This window comes from Prionailurus bengalensis, chromosome C1 (assembly GCF_016509475.1).
Source record: "Prionailurus bengalensis isolate Pbe53 chromosome C1, Fcat_Pben_1.1_paternal_pri, whole genome shotgun sequence".
NCBI lineage: Eukaryota > Metazoa > Chordata > Mammalia > Carnivora > Felidae > Prionailurus > Prionailurus bengalensis.
Window position 1 is genome coordinate 125,175,715 of NC_057345.1, and position 21,027 is coordinate 125,196,741.

Below are 21,027 nucleotides of genomic sequence, written 5' to 3' on the forward strand. Positions count from 1 at the left end.
AGTTCATTAACATATGTAATTTGTAAATAAATTTTCCATGGCTAAAACATTTCAGTTGTCCTTTCTGTATCAACTTTGCTTGTATATAATTATTTTTATTTCTCTTATTGCTTTATGCAGATCGTGAATTTTATTGTTTTTATTTATTTAGTTTTTAAATTTTGCTTATTTTTGACAGATAGAGACAGAGAGAGAGACAGAGAGAGAGACAGAGAGAGAGGGAGAAGGGCAGAGAAAAGGAGACAGAGAATCCAAAGCAGATCCAGGCTCTGATCTGTCAGCACAGAGCCCAATGTGGGGCTCAAACCCACGAACCGCGAGATCATGACCTGAGCTGAAGTCAGACATTTAACCGACTGAGCCACCCAGGCACCCCTGATTGTGAATTTTAAAAGGCAAACAGATATAAATCTGTATCATTCTTGAAATAATAATAGAAAATCCTTTACAGACTTGCTACATCAATGTACCATGCTGAGTATTTTACCTGATCTTATATGAGTCTGACAACAATCCAGTAATAGGTTTTATTATCCCAATTTATGTATTTGGAAACTGAGACTCAGACATGCTAAGTAACATACCAAGCTCCCAGCTGGTATGTATCAGTATTAGGATCAAACTTCAGTTTAGTTTTGTTTTTTTTCTTTTAATTTCACAAATCCTAAATAAAAATTTTGCTTATCATTGTTCAGAGCCTAGAAAATTTGTAAAATTTAAAAACCTTTTAGCATTCTTTATTTTACAGTGGGGTATATCTAGTACCTGATTTCATTTACAAAAAAAATTAATACTCACTAAAATTTTAAGAATTCTTTGTAAGGAATTTTGGATAGCTTTTCAATTCTTAAAAAAATAAAAAAATAAAAAAAATAAATAATAATAATTTTTTAAAAAACAGTATATAGACAAAGTAGGGACAAGTGAACATTATAGTAATCTTCCAATCTTAATTTTAGCAAGGATTTTCCCTGAAATCCTTCTACTGCTATCAAGATGTGAAAACACTTGTGTGATATTTCATCTCTCAAACGTCCCCCTACACAGGATCACAGGACCGGTAATTTGCAAACAGCAAAAACAGCAAGGGAACAACTGGATGCCCAGCTGAGTGAGAGAACGTCTCCTGTCCTAACCGCTTGGGTCTTTGAAGTGCCAACAAGGCATGTGCTTTACTCTGGTTACAGTTGAGTACATTTTTAGTAGGGATAGTTCTATTTGAATTAGTGCCTACAGAGACAGATTAGAAGGAATAAAACTAGAATCAGGAGACTCCTGAGGGGACAAAGTTTTGGAAGCCTGGGGCAGGACCCATGCACAGGTCCTGTGAGAGAGGGCAACGAAGTCAAGAGGACGAAGCCCAGAAGAGACTAAGTTATGCACCTCTCTTTGGGAGGCAAGCAAGGCAGAGATTATACATGTGTTCTCTGACCCAAGTCCTAATGATCAGATGAAAAGAACAAAGAACTGAAAAAGAAAAATATGACTGACTCCTGGTTTAATATGAAAAATAAACACATGGTAAATATAAAGACAAAGAAACTGGAGAATAACATACCCTATACTCAGGATTGAGCAATTCCACCCTGGGATATAAACCCAACAGAAATGCATATGTATGTTCAGTAAAAGACATGTACTAGCATGTTCATAAATGCATTATATGTTATCACCTTAAGCTCAAAATGCATACCCCATTAACAACAGAATGGATAAACTACAACATAATTATATATGGGGATACCAGAAAGTACTGAGAAGGCTAACCACAATACCATATGGAATACCACAAGCATATGACAGAAATAAACACAGAAAAGTATACAGTTTATGATTCCATTTATATAAAGTCCAAAGATAGGCCAATTAGGCCAGAAAAATAAAAGATGTGAATGTCAAAAAATGAAAAGGTAAAAAACTGTCTCTAGTCACAGATGACAGTTTTCTAAGTAGAAAATACTATAGAATTTTCAAAACAACCTAACAACTAGTAAGTGAATTTGGCAAAGTCACAGGATAAAAGCGAATACACAAAAATCAATTGTGTTTTTACATACTAGCATCAAACAAGTGGAACATTTACTCTAAAAATTTCATTTATGGGGCACCTGGGTGGCTCAATCAGTTGAGTATCCAACTCTTGATTTCAGCTCAGGTCATGATCTCACAGTTCATGAGACTGAGCCCCTAGTCAGGTTCTGTGCTGCAGTGCAGAGCCTGCTTGGGATTCTCTCTCTCCCTCTCTCTCTGTCTTTCCCCTGTTCATGCCATCTCTCAAAATAAATGAATAAATATTTTTAAAAACTATTTGTACTAGGGTCAAAACAAAATACTTAGGGAATAAATCTACTAAAGATTTGTCATACTACTACAGTGAAAACTATAAAAATAAACTCAGAACAATTAAAGGAGACCACACACACACACACACCTCACACACTCTGCAGATCCAGATCTCTTGAAAGGGTCTTGGAAACACTCAGCATCCCAGGACCATGCTTCAAGAGCTTAATCTAGAATATATAGAATTAGAAATGGAAGAACGGTTTGGAAAATTTCCTGGAAAATTTTCCAATCCTTATTCCTCATTGCTGAATCTTCAGCGAAAGATTTAATATATATAACAGCATGTTAATTTTCTACAAGAGCAGTTTAGCATAAAGAAGTCATTCTTAGAAACAGAGCAAGAGTCTAGCTTAGCACAATCATCCTACTAAATGATGAAAGAGCTCTCACACAGTTTAAAGGTTAGGAACGTCACTGTTTTATTCTTAAAAGAGTTTGCTTTTATAACACTATTAGGAATTGTCACACAGTATAGGTGCATGTCAAATCTTATAAAATTCCATTTGTAAGAAAAATTTAGTGGTTTTAGCCATTACATAGTTTTTAAAAAGGAAAATATTAATACACCATGAATTTTATACTCTGCCCATATGGTATATTTTTAGTCATTTAATAAACAGTGAGTGAATCAATGTGAAAGGCTCATGTTTGAAGTAGCAGCATGTTAGCCATTCAATTCAATGAAACAGCAAAATATGTAGAACCTGGAAACATCAGCTTAGGCCTGACCTACCACCACGTGAATACAGATGCCCCGATTTCCAACAGGCATATGGAAATGCATGACGCAAACATGGAGAATCTCAATGTAGTCTGAGTCACAGAAAAGACCATCCCCATCCTGAGCCCTGCAAGCTAGTCCTCTTTACTTAAAAGTTGTAAAATTGGGTAAGTCTAGTTACTTGGGAGAGACCCTGATTCAAAGTCGTTAGGTAGTGAGTGAGCAGAATTCTCAGGAACAGCAAATACAACTGTCTCTTTAAGACCATACTCTGTAACTGGTTTAAATCATTGATTCAGGAAATGCAATACACATAATGTCATGGAGCATGAATCTCTAAGGCTTGCAAGTAACAGCTCAGGGTTTTCTATGATGTAGGTGGACAAGAACAGTGCCATCTAGGTCCCACTATAGCAAAGCACCCCCATTTTGACCTATTTAATGTAGTAAGTTTATGAACCCTATATCCTTTGAAAATAGTGTCAAGGCCACAAAACAAACAAACAATGATTACTTTCTTGAGGTTCAGAACTTTCTATCTCCCAAATCTTTCATATCTTTGGTATTTCATGTATTGGCAGGGTTTTTGTTTTTAGTAGGGATTATATTTTATTTTCATATGAAGGAGCTTTCATTCTTTATAAAATTTAAGGAAGTAATAGAGTCATTGATGGGTGAAAGCATCTATGGTGAAATTCTCAGCATTTCTATATGTTCACATTTCCGGGCTCAAATTATCAACTTAGTCAAAGTATTAAAAATAAATGGGTCTGCCTTTTTACAGCCATCTCATTTGCCCTTGGGTTCAGCAGTCCCTTGGCAAACCATATCTTTAAACCCCCAAGGTCCCAATATATGTGTGAAACCAAATGGGACCAGCATCTTTTTCATGCAAATTCAGCGTTCTTAAAAACAGCTTTGTTTAAAAAATAAAGAAAGAATCCTTGACTTGCATGCTACCCAAGGCATATTAAACACAGTCACATACACATACACTCTTGCTCCTATTTGAGGACCTTAGCTCATCTGCTGGAAACAGACAACTGTGCTTTTGCAATGCATTACTGTTTTGTTTTGTGTTTGTAGCAAAGCCAGTAGCTCATTATGAAGGGGGTATTGACTTTATGATTGCAAAACAAATGCCCAGGGATATTTTTATTGAGAGCTGTGGATTCTTCTTTACAGAATAGGGATAAAAGAAGGATATAAAGAATATACACACAATGAAACAAAAGAGACCACAAGCACGTCTCTTTCAGATAAATGCAAAGAGAATTTTTCTCTCCAAAAAAGATGAAACAGAACTATTTCACTTATTCCATTTTTTACCCAAAAGGTGAATTAGTACCAGGTTTCTGAAGTCTGTCAGTATAGCCCCAGATAATTTTAACTAAAGATAATAATGGCAACAGCAAAATTATTTATGTGAACCGTGGAACTTCACAATACCACTAATACGAATGCAATTTAAGTCCATGGGAAGATGGTCCTCCATGAAGACAACAGGATGGTGGCATTTGTAAAATCCAGGAAAGACCTGCAAGGTCTGCATGGTTGGAAACACAGCAGCTTGCAAAGAATATATTCGGTTTGTGATGTGTGGAGATGGCAAACTGAAGGGCACTGCTGAGCCATCTGTTGCATGAGTGCCGAAGACAGGACTGTCTGGAGACAAATCAATGTTCTATTGCGACTCTAAAGGCAGCCCAGCACCCACCCTGAATGGGTGAGAATGAAACCAGTGAGCAGCCCCTGCTCTCCACTAGGCAGATGGGAACCCCCTGAGGATGCCCTGAAGGAAGAGCAGCACCAGCACACAGCCTAAGTGTGAAGAATTACGTCTACTCATTGTCAGTCTTAATGCCCCAAACTACTCCATACAAACAGTGCATTTGAAAGGTACAGATCTAAAGGCACATCAAGGCAGCTGTCAGTGTATTAGATACTCTGTGTTTTGATGAAGCTGCCAGACAATTTGTGTCATCTCTACTTGACTTTCCTAGAAAAATAAAGAGTAACAAGAAATAAAATAAAATATAATCAGAAATTATAATAAGCTATAACAAAAACAGATATAAGGAATAAAGGATAGACATGCTCATATATGTATTTAAAAAGAAAAAAATTCTTTGGCATCTTATAAAACCAAAGACATTGTGGTATTTAAAGAAGCCTGTAATAGCTCCCAAAATATCCTAACTTCATGTTAGTTCTGGTTCTTAGGTTAAGTTCCTACTTTCCACAGTATTTCAAATTATTTATTTTTTAAAGTTTATTTATTTTGCAAGAGAGAGAGAGTGCACGTGCATGCACATGAGAGGAAGAGGGCAGAGAGAGAGAGAGAGACAGAGACAGAGACAGAGAGACAGAGAATCCCAAGCAGGTTCCATGCTGTTAGCACAGAGATTGACGAGGGGTAAGATCATGACCTGAGACACAATCAAGAGTTGGAGACTTAACCAAGTGAGCCACCCAGGCACCCCTCAAATTATTTAAATATATAAACAGTTATATATGATATGATATATATATCAATCTCTTAATTTATTCAGAATACTCTGCTAAGTGACCATATAATCCAATGATGATGAAAATTCTGATTAATTCAGCAAATAATGTGAATTCACTCTCTGCTTGGCACAGTTGTAGGTCCCGGGAAATATAGTCCACTTTCAGAGAGCTCAGGGTCTAATAGACAGCACACCTAAGCACACCAGTGTCACGAGAATGTAATAAACACAACAGAAGAACAATATATTCAAAGCTGGATTTTAACACTAAAGTGAGGGGATAATTTTATCAAAAGATTGAAATTGAACCTCCTTTACATGGGAAGGTACATTCTACTATTTCTAAAATCAAGTTGTTTTTTAAAGTTCATACTTTTCAGCAACAAGTCACATAGAGAAAGCAGGGTTTTTTCCCCACAAATATTTTAACTATTAAGAATCTCTTGGGGCGCCTGGGTGGCGCAGTCGGTTGAGCGTCCGACTTCAGCCAGGTCACGATCTCCCGGTCCGGGAGTTGGAGCCCCGCGTCAGGCTCTGGGCTGATGGCCCAGAGCCTGGAGCCTGTTTCCAATTCTGTGTCTCCCTCTCTCTCTGCCCCTCCCCCGTTCATGCTCTGTCTCTCTCTGTCCGAAAAATAAATAAAAACGTTGAAAAAAAAAAAAAAAAGAATCTCTGTAACATGTTTTGGCTGCTATTCCCTAAATGCCTCAAGGCATTTTAATGCAATGGTATTAGACTTTACTGCCCCTTTGGGTCATGGTTTTATCCAGGTCACTTCTTTCAGAGACACGTGACTGACTTATTCTTCCTCTTCTGTTCCAAAGCATTGTACCACCATATCCCCAATTTAAAAAGGCAACAGTAATAGCTAACATTAGTGAATAATTACTATGTAAAGCACTACCCTCAGTACTTTACATGAAACATTTAAAGTCAAACAATGCCATGACATAGGTATAATTAACATCTCTGGGATATAAAGCAATAATTCTCAAAATTTTTGGATTCAGAGCCTCTTTACACTTTTGAAAACAATTACCAGGGACTCCAAAGAGCTTTTGTTTCTGTAGTTTGTATCTATCAACACTTACCATATTCCATTTTAAAATGAGACCTTGAAAATACATATTAATTTATTTGAAAGAATAATAATTCCATCACAGGTTAATTTAAACAACACCTAACTACGAATATAACAAAATAAAACTTAGTAAGAGTGGTACTATTTTATACACTTGCAAATGTCTTTACGATCTGGCTAATAAAAATTACATCTGAATTCTCCTATCTCCTTCTACATTCAGAATGTTGCAATGACACACGATGAGTAGCCTCTGGCAAAACAGTATATGCCCACAACAGAAGGACCATGAAAAAAGGAAAATAACGTTTTAGTATTCTTATAAAATTCGTCTTGACTTCTAGATCCCTGAAAAGGTCATAGGGCCCTTGCAGCCATGTGGTTCACAATTTGAGCACTATTGATGTACCTTCCATGAGGAAACTGAGGCTCAAATAGGCTGAAAAACATGCCCATCAAGCCACTGTTCTTAAATTTAAATGCCATCGTGCATGTTTTTCCAAACCTGCCAAATAGCAGTGAATACATACTCAGTTAAAATCTCACTTGTTAGAACTTGTGCCTCTGTATCTACTATCACCTGTTACCATTATCTCTACTACTAGAGAAGTAGTCACAAATAATGCAAGAAAATTTTGCAGTCTTTAAGGATGAAACACATTTCCAAACCATTTTTACGCCAATCAACATGAAAACCACTAACAGAACTTTTCTGGAATGCATTGAGTTCCAAGTACTATGAACCTCCATTTCTGGCAGAATAGAATAAAAATGCTAATCAAACCCCCAATATAAACCTACGCTCAGGCAAGAATTCTGTTTCAAATAATACCCCCTCCCCCATGCCTGGCATTTTTCCCTACAAAGATACCACCAAATGCCTAAAAGGAATTAGAAAGATGATTACTGTCATTTATACCTTGGGGCAGAGAGCCACACTTAAAATCTTGGGGAAAGGTTTCAATTAATCATCAGCCTTCCCCATTTGTGAGCATGCCCTAAGAACAAGAGCATGGTAGTGACCTAGTATGTCTGTAAGGAGAGCAGGTCAGCTCCCCCAGGAGGCCTAGGACCATTCTCTGCACACAGAAGCGTCCTGGGGAGTAACCCGCATCAAAGGCATGACAATGCCTAGTGCCAGGTGTGCCTGTCGAGCAGGCAGATGGGGAGACCGGTGGCAGCCGTCCCTGCATAACAGTTAAATTAATTAGCCTTTCCAAAGCAGATCATTTAATTACTCATCCACTCAGATATTCAAGGCGAAAAAAACTTCAAGAAACTTCTAGAGATACAACACAGAGGAAATAAACTTCTTTATGCACTTTTTCCAATATATAATGTCCACGTTGGCCCCAAAACTTTGAAACACAAAAATTTGCACTTTTATTACCGACTTTAAGGGATTTTATTAGCATCCACAATGTATAAAAGTCAGTACGTTGAATGTATGTTCTAAATTGGTGACCTTCATACAATTTTGTGCAGTAATTACTAACAGGGAGCTGGACAGAGCATGGCCAACATGCACACCCCACTGACTCTGAGAGAGAGCAGCGTAATAACGTTATGCTGTGCTGACTAAGGAATTCCCCTCTCTTCCCCCAAAAATAATTAACACAGACACTTTTTAAAGAGGTGTGCTGGAATACAGAGATCATCAGTAAAAACAAACCCTAATTTTAGCTACCTGCCTTTCTGAAGGCACATGGTCCTTCATCCACATGGTCCTCCTTATCGAGCTTTCTGGAGCTTCTACAATTCGTTTTTTCAAAGTTTCTAGTATTCCAAATACTGCACCATGTAAGTGTTCTTGAAACCATTCTTCCCTGAATGTTCCTCCATTCACAAAAATGAGGTCTCAAACCAAACGTTCATTTTCATTTACAGATTCATTGATTCATCTAGAGAGTCACTCCTGCTGCCTATAGCAATCACCTGCTTACCTTTTTTTCTCCCCAACTGTGCTCTAAGACCCAGAGAACTGGGACTTTACGGTCTTCCTGTGTCCAAGGAACACACATACCTGTCAATGAATCAAGGATCATGCTTCAGAGCAAAGATGGCCTCACTGACTTGAGACAAGATCACAGGCTGCCTCCACCCATATACAGATACCAGAGGTTGGTCCCATGCCCAGAGCTTAATGAAGTGTGCCAATGTAACCACACAAGCTACCTACCGCTATCATCACATATGAAGCATTCTGCACATTCTAGATGTACCAAATAATATTGTTAATAAATAAATACACCTATGAAAGAATGAACTTGTATTTCTGGGTTTTCTCCTTTTTATTTTTATTTGGAACTGTGAGTCTTCACTAGAATAATACACATTAATGGTTAGTAAATGTTAATTACAACATTTTTGATACAAAGGGGCTCTACTGATTTATTTAATGCAATACTGAGTTAAAGAAACTCCATTATCTTCTCCTCTCTTTGTTGGGGCACAGTGAAATCCCAAAGCTCCCCTACCTAATTTGTTTCTGAAATACCTATTAGAGCAAAAACCTATCCTTCCACCAAGTTTAAATGGGAATTTCTAGTCTTAACTTTTGCAGTAACTTATTTATTGAGCAGAAAGTCAGTTCAGGGACCTCAAAAATCATTTCCTCGAGATACAGCTTTTATGAACCATTGAAGAGCCACTTGACTCCTTAAACTTAATTTTCACTTCTGAGAAACCTAGATTTTAGACTGAGGATTCCTTATATTTCCATGTTTTTTTATTTTTTTTTTCGACGTTTTATTTATTTTTGGGACAGAGAGAGACAGAGCATGAACGGGGGAGGGGCAGAGAGAGAGAGAGACACAGAATCGGAAACAGGCTCCAGGCTCCAAGCCATCAGCCCAGAGCCTGACGCGGGGCTCGAACTCACGGACCGCGAGATCGTGACCTGGCTGAAGTCGGACGCTCAACCGACTGCGCCACCCAGGCGCCCCTTTCCATGTTTTTTTAAAGAAACTTGGAATTCCCCATGTTTTCATGCCCCATATTCCTTCCCTTAATATTAAAATTCCACTAATAAGACACGATTCTAGCTGTGTATTATATCTGGCAATTAAGAAAAACTTGGTAAACAACAGAATTGTATTAATAATGTTTGATTTTCTTCCATCAATTTTGGTAACATTAAAAAGTGATGGGCTGTATGTAGTTTCCTACATAAAGGGAATTCTAAGAAAAAGAAAACACGTACTAGCCATCTCCTAGGGAGCATTCCATACTGTTGATGTGCCCAACAACGGTCCTTATGTGACAATTAATTTTGTTTCCATGGCTTTCAATTATCAGTGGCCCTGAAATTACATTCTGTCTCCATTTTCATGACGGTCCTAAGATACTACCTGTGACTAGACTTAAGGCATCTGTCTAGACTCAGAATAATAAAGCTTACAGGTTCTTAAGAGGCAAAAAGGTAATGCAGGCAGCCCTGGTGGACTATGATACCGCCTAGTTTATACCTAAAACCTCCTTCCGTCATTTTTGGGATGAGTTACACACACAAGGTGAATGCTGTTCAACAAAAGGGTGGCTTTTATGATAGACTGGTAATGCCATCAATTCATTCCACCAATATTATGCCGCCTCCTATGTTGGAGGCACTTTGGTAGGCTCAGTAGAAGATATAATGATGAGGAGGCTTAATTGTTGCCATCAAAGGGCATTCTGTGTCTACATATTGTGTTACAGGTCCCCCAAAACTCCTCTATAGAGGTCCTGACTCCCAGTAACTCAGAATGTAACCTTATTTGGAGGTAGACAAATTAACATAAAGTCATTAGAGAGGACCCTAATCCAGTATAACTGGGGTCCTTAAAGGGACAGATTTGAAGATAGACACACAGGAAGAATGCTATATGTGATGGAGGCAGAGAATGGGATGATGATGTGTCTATAAGCCAATGGATGCCAAAGATTGCCAGCAAGCCACCAGAAGCTCAGAGAGAGTACTGGACAGATTCTCCCCTATGGACCTCAGAAGGAAGCAACCCTGTGACACCTTGATCTTACACTTCTAGCCCCCAGGACTGTGAGATGATACATTTCTGTTGTTTAAGTTCCCCAATCTGCAGTATTTTGTTAAGGCAGCCCTAGCAAAAAAATAAAATAAAATATATCAACCACATATGTTTGAACACAATGCATCTCTCTATATACAAGCATACACAAAATTCAGTAAAATGTAATGGTGCTCCAAGCAAGGAGTAATATATTTTCAGCAGGACTGTTTACTTCTGATCAGAAAAAGAAATGGAAGTCTTTATAGAGGAAGTGGTAGTCACATTTCACACATGTTAAAAGCCATAAAAAGTCACAAGCCAAACATAGGAATTTATGACTATAAAACTATAAACTATTGACCGCAAAGCTGTTTTGCTTTTTTTTTTTTTTTAATCTAAGGAGCTCACTTCTTTTACATGCCATTTCTCAAGCGAGTTCAAGACAACTATATGAAGGGTTTATTTTTTTAAGTCTATTTATTTGTTTTGAAAGAGACAGAGTGTGCAAGCAGAGGAGAGGAAGAGAGAGGGGGGCAGAGGATCCAAAGCAGGCTCTGTGGTTAAAGCTTAACCTACTGAGCCACCCAGGTGGCCTTCCTTATATGAAGGATTTAAATGGCACACTTCATACCTGAACTTCCACAGGTATGCATTCTCTTAAACAGAAAAGAGTTTTAGTAATGTCATCTTCCTATTCTTTTTACTCCCTCTACTGTGATTTCCAGTATAAGATAAGGTGCTGTCTCAATGCTCCATTACAAGAATATTGACTTGGTTGGCTTTCTAGACCAGGGATGGTTTGCAAATACACTAACTCACTCTCTGGCTGCCATCCCCATTTCACGAGTATGCACTAGTCACTTGCAGGTGACTGAGAGTTAGGAGACCTTTGGACCTGGAACTGGTCTGTCTAGAGACAAAACCATAACCAGGCCCTCATCAGCTCAGGTCTCTACCCAACCAAACCATTATCAAACTTTAGGAGAACTATAAATTGCCTGACTTTCATAAACCATTCAACTTAATAATCTTTTCCAAAGCGTTCAGTATTTTTTGATGCTTTGATCATTTGCCAAATCACTTTTATGAGTCCGTAATCTAGCAGAACCAACATCACTTACTTTCCTTTCAGAATCCTTTCCCTGTCGAGCTTTGTAACCTGATTAGATTCTTCTTTTCTAATCTTTTCATATGGATGGTATGAATTTGATTTCTCCTAACTGCAAGAAACAGAAACAAACTCCAGAAAGAATAAGAAATATGAAGCATTTTATTGAGAAGATTATGGTATGTCAGTAGCAACTGAATGGCCAAACTTTATGAAGGGCAAGAATGAGGGCACCTCCAAGGGAATCTGCAGCAAGAAGTCAAACACCTTCTCATTAGATGTTCCCATGAATCCCTGGCTCAGCTCTGGGGACTTGTGGCTTCCATTTCCCATCTCTTTCACATTTTAAACTCCCTGGAATAAAATCCTGATTGGCATAGCTTGCATGAGGCATACACTCTGGATTGATGAGCTTTTGGCCTGGGGTCAGAGTCATATAGTACTATCTTAGACATGCTCTGGCCCATTATGGACTCAGGACTGTTCTCAGAGAAGTAAACAAGTCTTAGTGTCTACCACATGGTTTGGTCATCTGCACTTCATATATGTCTTGTCTTTTTTTTGGAAAAAGCTTTCTATATATTTCCTAATTAAAACTTACTTGGACCTGTAGCGAAAATAAATAATCAGGTCTTTCAGATATCTTGTATTTTTTAATGTAATAATTTTTATATTCATTCCAACTAAGCTAACTCCATTTGAGAATTTCTGTTAAAACACCTAGCTGGAATTGAGCCTAGATGTTGCTTTCTTCATATTGTCTTGGCCCCACCCACTATCACTATGACTTAAAAATTTATATTGAGCTCACTCCTCATTTGTTTCTTCTAGAATACAGAAATAGCCATTTGTGTATATATTGCTTTCTGGATATTGTCCTATAGTCTCCACTGTCAGCATGACTTAATTTATATTGAGCACACTCCTAGAAGTGTTATCAACTATCAAGCATGTACATGTTCACACAACATGTATAATATCAGAACTAGAGAGTACAATTTTAGGAGACACAACAAACCAGGAGATACCTTCGTACTCTAATTGCTATCCTTCACACCATTAACAGCAAATCTGTTCAAATTACCAACAAAAAGATTTTAAAAGACTCAGACAGTGTAAAGGGATGTCAGTGTAGAAAATCTAGAAGATAAAAGAGAAACTCTTATCTCCCAATATTCTTTGTAAATAAATAATCTAATGGTGGCCAAATATGTGTAATACTCAATTAGTGTCTGAGCTGACCAGTAGCTAAAAATCAACAAAAAAAGTAAAAAATTGGAAACTTTAGAGGGAAGAAGGAAGAATAGAGATAAGAGAATAAAACTGAATGTCTAAGAGATGAAAAATGAATGGCGACCAATCTGTGAAATAATTTAATATATGTTACACCAGGTAAGACCGTAATGGGGAGGAAGAATGCTCTCAGATACAGGACCATCTAGGATACTCTCAACAGAGATAAAAGTCTTTTAGAAAACAGGAAAGCAACTGGTATGCAAACAAAAGCAGATGTTTTTGAAGAATAATAATAGCACAACTACCGGGCAGAAAAATTCTGTCAAAATACGTTACCGTAAACTTTCTGTTTATATGCAAAGAAACCTAAGCATTTATAATTACCATGTTTTATTGATATAGTAAGAGAAAAATTTTTAAATGAAGGCATCTTCTGATTCTTAAAACAAGAGAGGGGAAAAGCAAGTGGTAAGTGGTCCAAAGAGACAATAAAAAGCCACTTTCTCAAGGATGATAGACACCCACTATTCCTGAAGGCAGATGATGGTTAAAGTGGTGAGCACTATTCTTTGCACACACTTTGGTTACTTTTAAGCTAAAGGAGAATATGAGTAATGATGACAATAACACTTTCACAGTGACTATAATCCAAGCACTTTCCAGATGGTTATTAACTCATTTAATCTTCACCCTAACCACAAGGGGGGCACTGTTACTCCAGTTTACACATAATGAAAATAAGGCACAGAAAGATTAGGTATCTTCCCCATGATCACAAAGCTCGTAATTGATGATGTCAGGATGTGGACATAGGACCTCTTGCCTCCAAAGTCCCCTTCTTAACCTTACTTCTATGCTGTCCATGTGATTCTAGCCAGACTTAGAATTTTCAAATTGCATGTAGTTGTTCAGAATGTGGACACTAAAAAAAAAAATCTTCATGTATTTCATAAGAAGCTCTCAAATCCTATCTTAATTCCCCTTGGCACACAGGGAACTAAAGAAGCAGAATAGAATTGTGGTTCACAGAACAGACTCGAGCCAGGCTGCGTGGGCTCTGAATCCCTTATCTCCCACTTACCCATTCGATGACCTAGGGAAATTTACTTACCCTTTCTGTTACAGAGCATCATTATTTACAACCATGCACTGCCCCTTTTCTATAGGAGGATCTGACTTCCCTACCCCATTGGTATCAGCTTTGGTCATAGAAATGTGCGTGGAAAAAATGTGTAATTTTTAGGAAGCAACTAGGCAAGAGCCAGGACAAGGAGTACCATGTTCTCTTCTCTCATTATGATCAGCAGTGTTAGACAAAGAGGATGGCCTGCGCCCTGAAGTGAGGTTGCCTCACAGAAGAGCCAAAGACGCATCTCAGACATCTAGAAGAGTAAGAAATATGCCATCATTGTAACTCACTAGGATTCAGGGGCTGTTTGTTACTAAGACCCAACTGCCTCTCTTCACTCATACATTCTCTGTTCCTCGATGCCCTAGCTGTTTCTAGGGCTGTTGCAAGGATTAATGGAATTATTTTTATGAAGTATATAGAACAGTGGCACATGAAGTGTTACTCCTTATAATTATTTTTATCTATAAATGGAGGGAGAGAGGTATTAGTGAGCCAGACACTAACCTGAAAAGAATACAAGCAGAGAAAAAGACTGCCAAAAGGAAACATCCCCAATACTAATCAAATCAAATGTCTTTCTGTTTCTCAAATTCTTTAAACTCAGTTCTCACATCATACTGGTTGCCCTTTAGGCTTTTTGCAAACTTCTCCTCAATGCTCCCTTATCAACCCAGGAATCTTATTTACTTGTTGACAATTCAGGGTTTTAATATTGCTGACCAGGGTCCAGATACTTTTCCTTCTACAAAATACAGTTACTTTGGCCATGAAGATATTCCTCCTCCATTTCCCTCAGCTGTCTTTCTGGAAACAGAGTTGAACACAAGTTTTCCCATCTGTGGAACACAATTTTAACGAGATAATAATAGCTGTTACCTCTGTTTCTAAGGGTAAAGGATTAGATAACTTTGACAAGTTTCTTTGTTTCATGAGTTTGGATTGGCTTTCATTTGTTAATGTGAAAATTTTTATGATAAAATTCTTGCCAATTAACTTTCCACACAACTTGCTTTCAGGGGACACCTCAGCTGACCACTCCAGGTAGTATAATAAGGTAGTCTCAATAATATTGAGACCTCTTATGCCCAAGAGGAAGATACTGTGAGCCTCCTTCTAATCCATTCTAGAAATCAGACCACTTAAGTGGGGTCCAAAGAGATCTTTGATATCATTACCCTCATTTTAATTTTTTTTTAGTGTTTGTTTATTTTTGAGACAGAGAGAGAGAGTGTGAGTGGGGGAGGGGAGGGGAGAGAGAGAAAGAGAGAAAGAGACAGACAGACAGACAGAATGCTAAGCAGGCTCCAGACTCTGAGCTGCCAGCTGAGAGCCTGACACGGGCTCGAACTCACGAACTGTGAGATCATGACCTGAGACCAGGTCAGATGCTTAACCAACTGAGCCACCCAGGAGCCCCTCATCACCCTCATTGTAAAGATGGGAAAATGGAGACTCAAAGAAGGTGAATATCTTGTTGACAAAAATAAGTCAGTTGAAGAGCAAAACCTAGATAGAACAGAGTCATTACCTATAGGAGCCAAGCTAGTGCTATTTCCAGGGCTGATTGTGTTCCAGAGAAAACCACTGGGACACATGAGTGTATCTGGATACAATGAAAATATGTTAAAAATTCAGCCGACAAATTCATTCATTCCATGTAACTGAGCATTTTAACTGGGTTTTAATCTGACCTATTCACAAAAGCCAAATAGGTTACTGAGAAAGATACAATAACAGAGCCCCATTTTACGAAGTTGATATGTAAAGCAGGTTGGTGGGACTGAGTCAGTATCAGGGCTTAACTAAACTGAGATATAAAACAGAGACTGAATTAATTCATTACATCAAAATGCTTTATTTGGCAGTTACTTACTATATAAATAGCTCACCAGCTATTTTCCCCAAAATAATAATGATTAGAATGGCTATCATATCCAACAAAAAAAGTCTGAAACAGGCAATAGCAAGATCAATGTTCAGAAAATAAATACTGAAGGCAGCTATAGCTGCTTTTGGCTGTTATTGGAGGCAAATAAAACTCAGTTATTTCTAGCACTCATCACTTTAATGATTTCTAAATTTGCTTCTCTAAAAAAAATGTATCGGAGATTAATAAATTTACATGAAAACAAATAGAAGGTGTACATTGCTAAGGGCTTCACTCTCTTCACTTTCATTCTAGCCATTTTTCCCAAACCCAGAAGAAAGACATTCCCTAAAGCTTTGTATGGCTTCTGGCAAAATCATCTCCCATATAACTAAATAAAGAGAGGATGTATTTTTTTAGTGGATAATGATAAAACTGAGATTTATAGCTAAAAAGATTATTGATCACAAAAGCTTTGCTTTTTTTTTTTTTTTTTTTTCTTTTTTCCTTCCACTCCCTGGCTAAGTTCTCACGGCTAAAAGACAAAAGAGAAAACAAAACAAAGAGAAAGGGATTCTATAGGCACCCATATACAAGAAAGTTATACTAGTTGAAAGTCACAATAAAAATAGATTGTCATAGATGGGAATTCCACTAGAGCAGGACAATACATTTGCTTTGGAGAAGGGCTCAATCCCTTTTTAAAAAAATTTACTGATAGACAAAGTCCAGAGCTGAAACACATTTGTGGGATCAAAGGCAAAGTAACTAGCAATGTCCTAGTTAGCTCAAAAGGAAAGCAAACCAAGCAACAAACAGACTCTCTTGCAAATGGAGAATGTCTTTAGTACAATACAATAAGACTGTTGTATGTGACACCTTGATAAATTAAAGAAACAGAAACACTGTCACAAAAAGAAAAGGAAGAAAGGAAGGAAATTCACAAACAGTGCCCACAAAAGATGGATAAGAAAGTTTTAAGAGAATACATGCATTGATTAAAGGCAAGCAAGGAAAACAAGATAGCTGCTCTATCTAGCTAACCCCCAGTGCACATGTCTATTGTATTGTTTCCTTTGGCACTGACTACAAGAGAGCTTCATCCTATGTCTCATAATGCTATTATTTATAAAATAGAAGAAAAACATCCTGATAAGAATATACCTCAATAGGAAAAAAGTCTCCTATATAATCTGAGTGAACAGATGAAAAAGAAATGCTTTTTCAAAGTAATAACAATTACAAAGCAACCAGTGAACAAGATAAGCACTTGCAGAAGGGAGCCACATGAAATCTATTCAACCAACCAGCTTTTCTGTTATGTGAATCCAAGAATGGATCACTGTCGCTCACTGGGAAAACCTGTGGTGTTATAAAAATCAGCACCATCAGTATATGGTTGGGGAGAGGAATAGAGAAAAGAAATAGAGCAAAGGCTGACAATTCAACTCCTTGTAATTCTTCATTCAACATTATGTTCCTTGACCTACTGCATTTAAAGTCAATATGGAAGACACAGGATTTTGAAAAGTGCACACATACACGGTGGCTCCTAATCTCCAAAAGTGAAAACTTGCAAAATAAGTATTTTGGGTCCATGATATTATCAACACTTGTTTCTTGCAAGTATAAATAGAATGTTCAACTGTGTATGTGAAGTTATTTTCATAGTCTGGCCCCAAGTATTAGTGTCCCTCATACTAAAATTATTTTGCTGATATAGCACATTATATTGAAATAAAAAATCAAAACAGTGAATTACAAGTCCAAGTTTATAAACAATCTGTTGAATATGGGTGTTTCCTGTTTTGTAACTTTATACACAATATGTACAGATAACTACATTTAAATACCAACAATTTTATATACTAAGTGCAAGGTGATCAGTTATTTCAAAGAGTATTTTGATAATTTGCTAGAGGTGGGAAAGAACAAACAAATATACAATTATTTGGCCAGTACTTACTGAGCCATTATCTTACTTACTGCTCTGTTATGATCCTACATGCATTATCTTACTGAATCCTCACAAATCTCTCCTTTTCACCCATTAGCAATCAGACCTTCTGAATGAAGCTCCTATACTTTAAGCCACTGCACTACACTCCTTCACAGCAGATTTTTGTGGTACCTAATTTGCTGTTGGCTACAAATGGAGTTTTATTCCGCTTTTGAAACATGATCAAACCAAGGATAATTCTGGCACTGATCCCCCAGCAGGTCTGTGGCAGGATAGGCCCCACAAGACTAGGACCTTTAAGCAGACCCACACCCCAAGATATGGCAGATAGTTGGGAGCTCTTCTGATCAGGGTTCAATGTAGGAAACTCAGGCATGCAAGCGACAGGAACACATTCTGACAGGGTACAGGTAAAAGTCCAGATTTCCAAGTCCAGAATGTCATGAAAGGCAGGGTCCTATAAAGGGATTTAAAAGCTGGTGGTCAGCTGAGGGTGTGAGGTTTAAGGACAGAACTCCCATGTCTGCAAGGTATGATGGCCAACAGCTAAGACTCTTCGATAAACTGAAGAATGTGGCAGAATTTCAAGATATTCACACAGAATGAAGCAAATCAGCACAAGAATGATTTGAATACACACCTAGGTATTTTTAAGTTTACTTCTCAAGAAAATCATAGTCTTTAAGTGAAAAGTATCAGTTAACTATTGTTCTATTGAAACTATGGCACTATTAGTTTTCTGGACTCTGATAGGTATGTTTTGAAACATGGCAGGTCTAGATAGCTACAGCACTGATATTCCATGAGGAATGGGCTAGCTTTAGAAACATTAATTCCAGTACTGACTATTGTGTATTCTTTAACACATTGCTCATATCTGGAGACATCTGTTAGGAACAAAATCTAAGCTTGTACTTTTGTTGACTTATCTTCCACTTTAACTCTCAACTGTTGGCAATGAGCTAAACTTTACGGATTCATTCAAATTTCAGACAGAGAGACAACAGAAGGCTTGAGATCAAATTTTACTTTTAAAGTATCTAAGGTTTTAAAGATTGTCTTTGCTTTTTCAAAGAATTGAATATATTAAGGGAAGAACTAAGGGATAAACATATTTTGATAAAGTATGCAATTTATTATTAAGTAAACATTTATATGAATATAGACATATATTTAGGGAGATGGACCCTGTCTTACTCAGTATAGAGCTCAGTGCACATTAGGCCTTAGTAGATGCTTCCTGCAGTGAAATTACTTAATATCTGATTTCCAGATTCATTATCTTCAAACTTGAGTAATAACATCTTCATTCTTCATTATTCACACACTACACATTTGCAAATTTTTCTACTCAATAAAGTTTATTTGCAACCCCAAAATCAATACTTGAGGCATTTCACAATCACTTGCAGAAATGAATTGACCAACAAAAAATCAGAATCACCAACCTGCACAGTCCCAGATAAGGATGAACAAGGTGACACTCTGTAGCTTTCATAACTGTAAACAAGTGTCCTTTCCATTATTTATTTAGTGCCACATTTTTTGCACTTTTATGGTTTTTGTTGGTGATTTTGCTTTTTGAAATTGCCCCTACATGGAGAGATGAAATGCTATTTATTGTTCCTAAGCAAAGACAGACTGTTTTGTCATATAGATAAAAATCATGTGTTAGATTAGTTTAATTCGGCTATGAGTTACAGTGCCATTGACTATGAGTCTAATGTTAATGAATCAATAATATATTTTAAGTAAGGGTCCTTAAACAGAAACACAAAAAGAACACACATGAAGTTATGTACTGAACAGTTGATAAAACTGTTATGACCAGAGGCTCACAGGAACCTGTGTATTTCTCCTAGAAGCAGTGCTTCAGCATTCGCTAATCCAGTGTTTGTGGAAACTTTACAGAACATAGCTACTACAACTGATGAGAATAAACTCTACTTTCTCCATCAAGTTTTTGTGTGTGTGTGCTTGTTTGTTTCTTTAGGTCCAGGAAAATGTAGGCTAATAATCTGGTGAAGTAACCAGCACAGGTAGGCACTTAAAGAATTTTTACCTACCTAAAAGCAAAACCATTGTCATCTTAGGCGTCTGCAAACAACACAACTGAAAATATCAAACTCAGATTCACTATATTCCATTGAAGAGGATATAAAAAAGGAAACTGTATTTAAATGTATCACTAAAGTCAATATATTAGAAGAGGGAAATATGAAGATATTTATAGTAAGTCAAAAGGCATCTGAGGTATTGGTCAGGATAATGTTGTTAGAAAACATGGTATCAACTCTGCTAATTATAAAATCATGGTCTCTTATGCATAAACCATTCAAACTAATCCAATTAAAGTGGCAATTCAAATGTGAGCATATCAGTGACAAGTCTATTACATCTATGGGTTTCAATTATGAAGTTGTTATGATAGTAAAAAAACCAGGATTTGAACATAAAGCACGCATAAGCGCAAAATCTTGTCAGCAAGAAATACCCCAATTAGATGAAACTACAGAATTTACTTTAGAAAATGTTAGTGTATCACTTAGCAAAAAAAAAAAAAAAATTAATCACCTTGATTAATTGATAAATTCTAGTATTCTGAAACAGAGATAGATATGTGTATGTGTGTGTAAAAGTGTAACCAAGAAACTCTTTCTCAGTAGAGGTAAGACCATTTTAATTCAGATTTCACTAACTCAGAATCAAGAGCTAAACAGGTATTTTAACAAAATTACAAGGATAAAAGAATGATAAAATTACATTAAAGGAGGTTGAACTTGTAAAGCACAGTATTAAGAATTAAAAACAAAAACCTGTCAAGATTATGAAAGCATCTATTTACATATAACTTATTTATTCAACCAATATGCATTAATTCCCCAACAAATGTGTTGAGTTCTGCTCTGGGCCAGCCATCAGAGATTCCCTAGAGAACACGGCAGACACAGAACAGCATTTCTGAAGTTCAGATGCGAGTAGGTGAGACAGACTTGTCAAGAAATGCATTGCAAGGTGATAAATACAATTGAAGATGGAAGTGCAAAGCAAGAAAAAAC

General features: G+C 37.2%; 1 protein-coding gene across 2 annotated transcripts in view; it reads right to left on the bottom strand.

Moving 5' to 3' along the window:
* NCKAP5 (NCK associated protein 5) overlaps positions 1-21,027 on the bottom strand; it is an 890,605-nt gene that overhangs the window by 539,322 nt on the left and 330,256 nt on the right. The window lies entirely within an intron of this gene.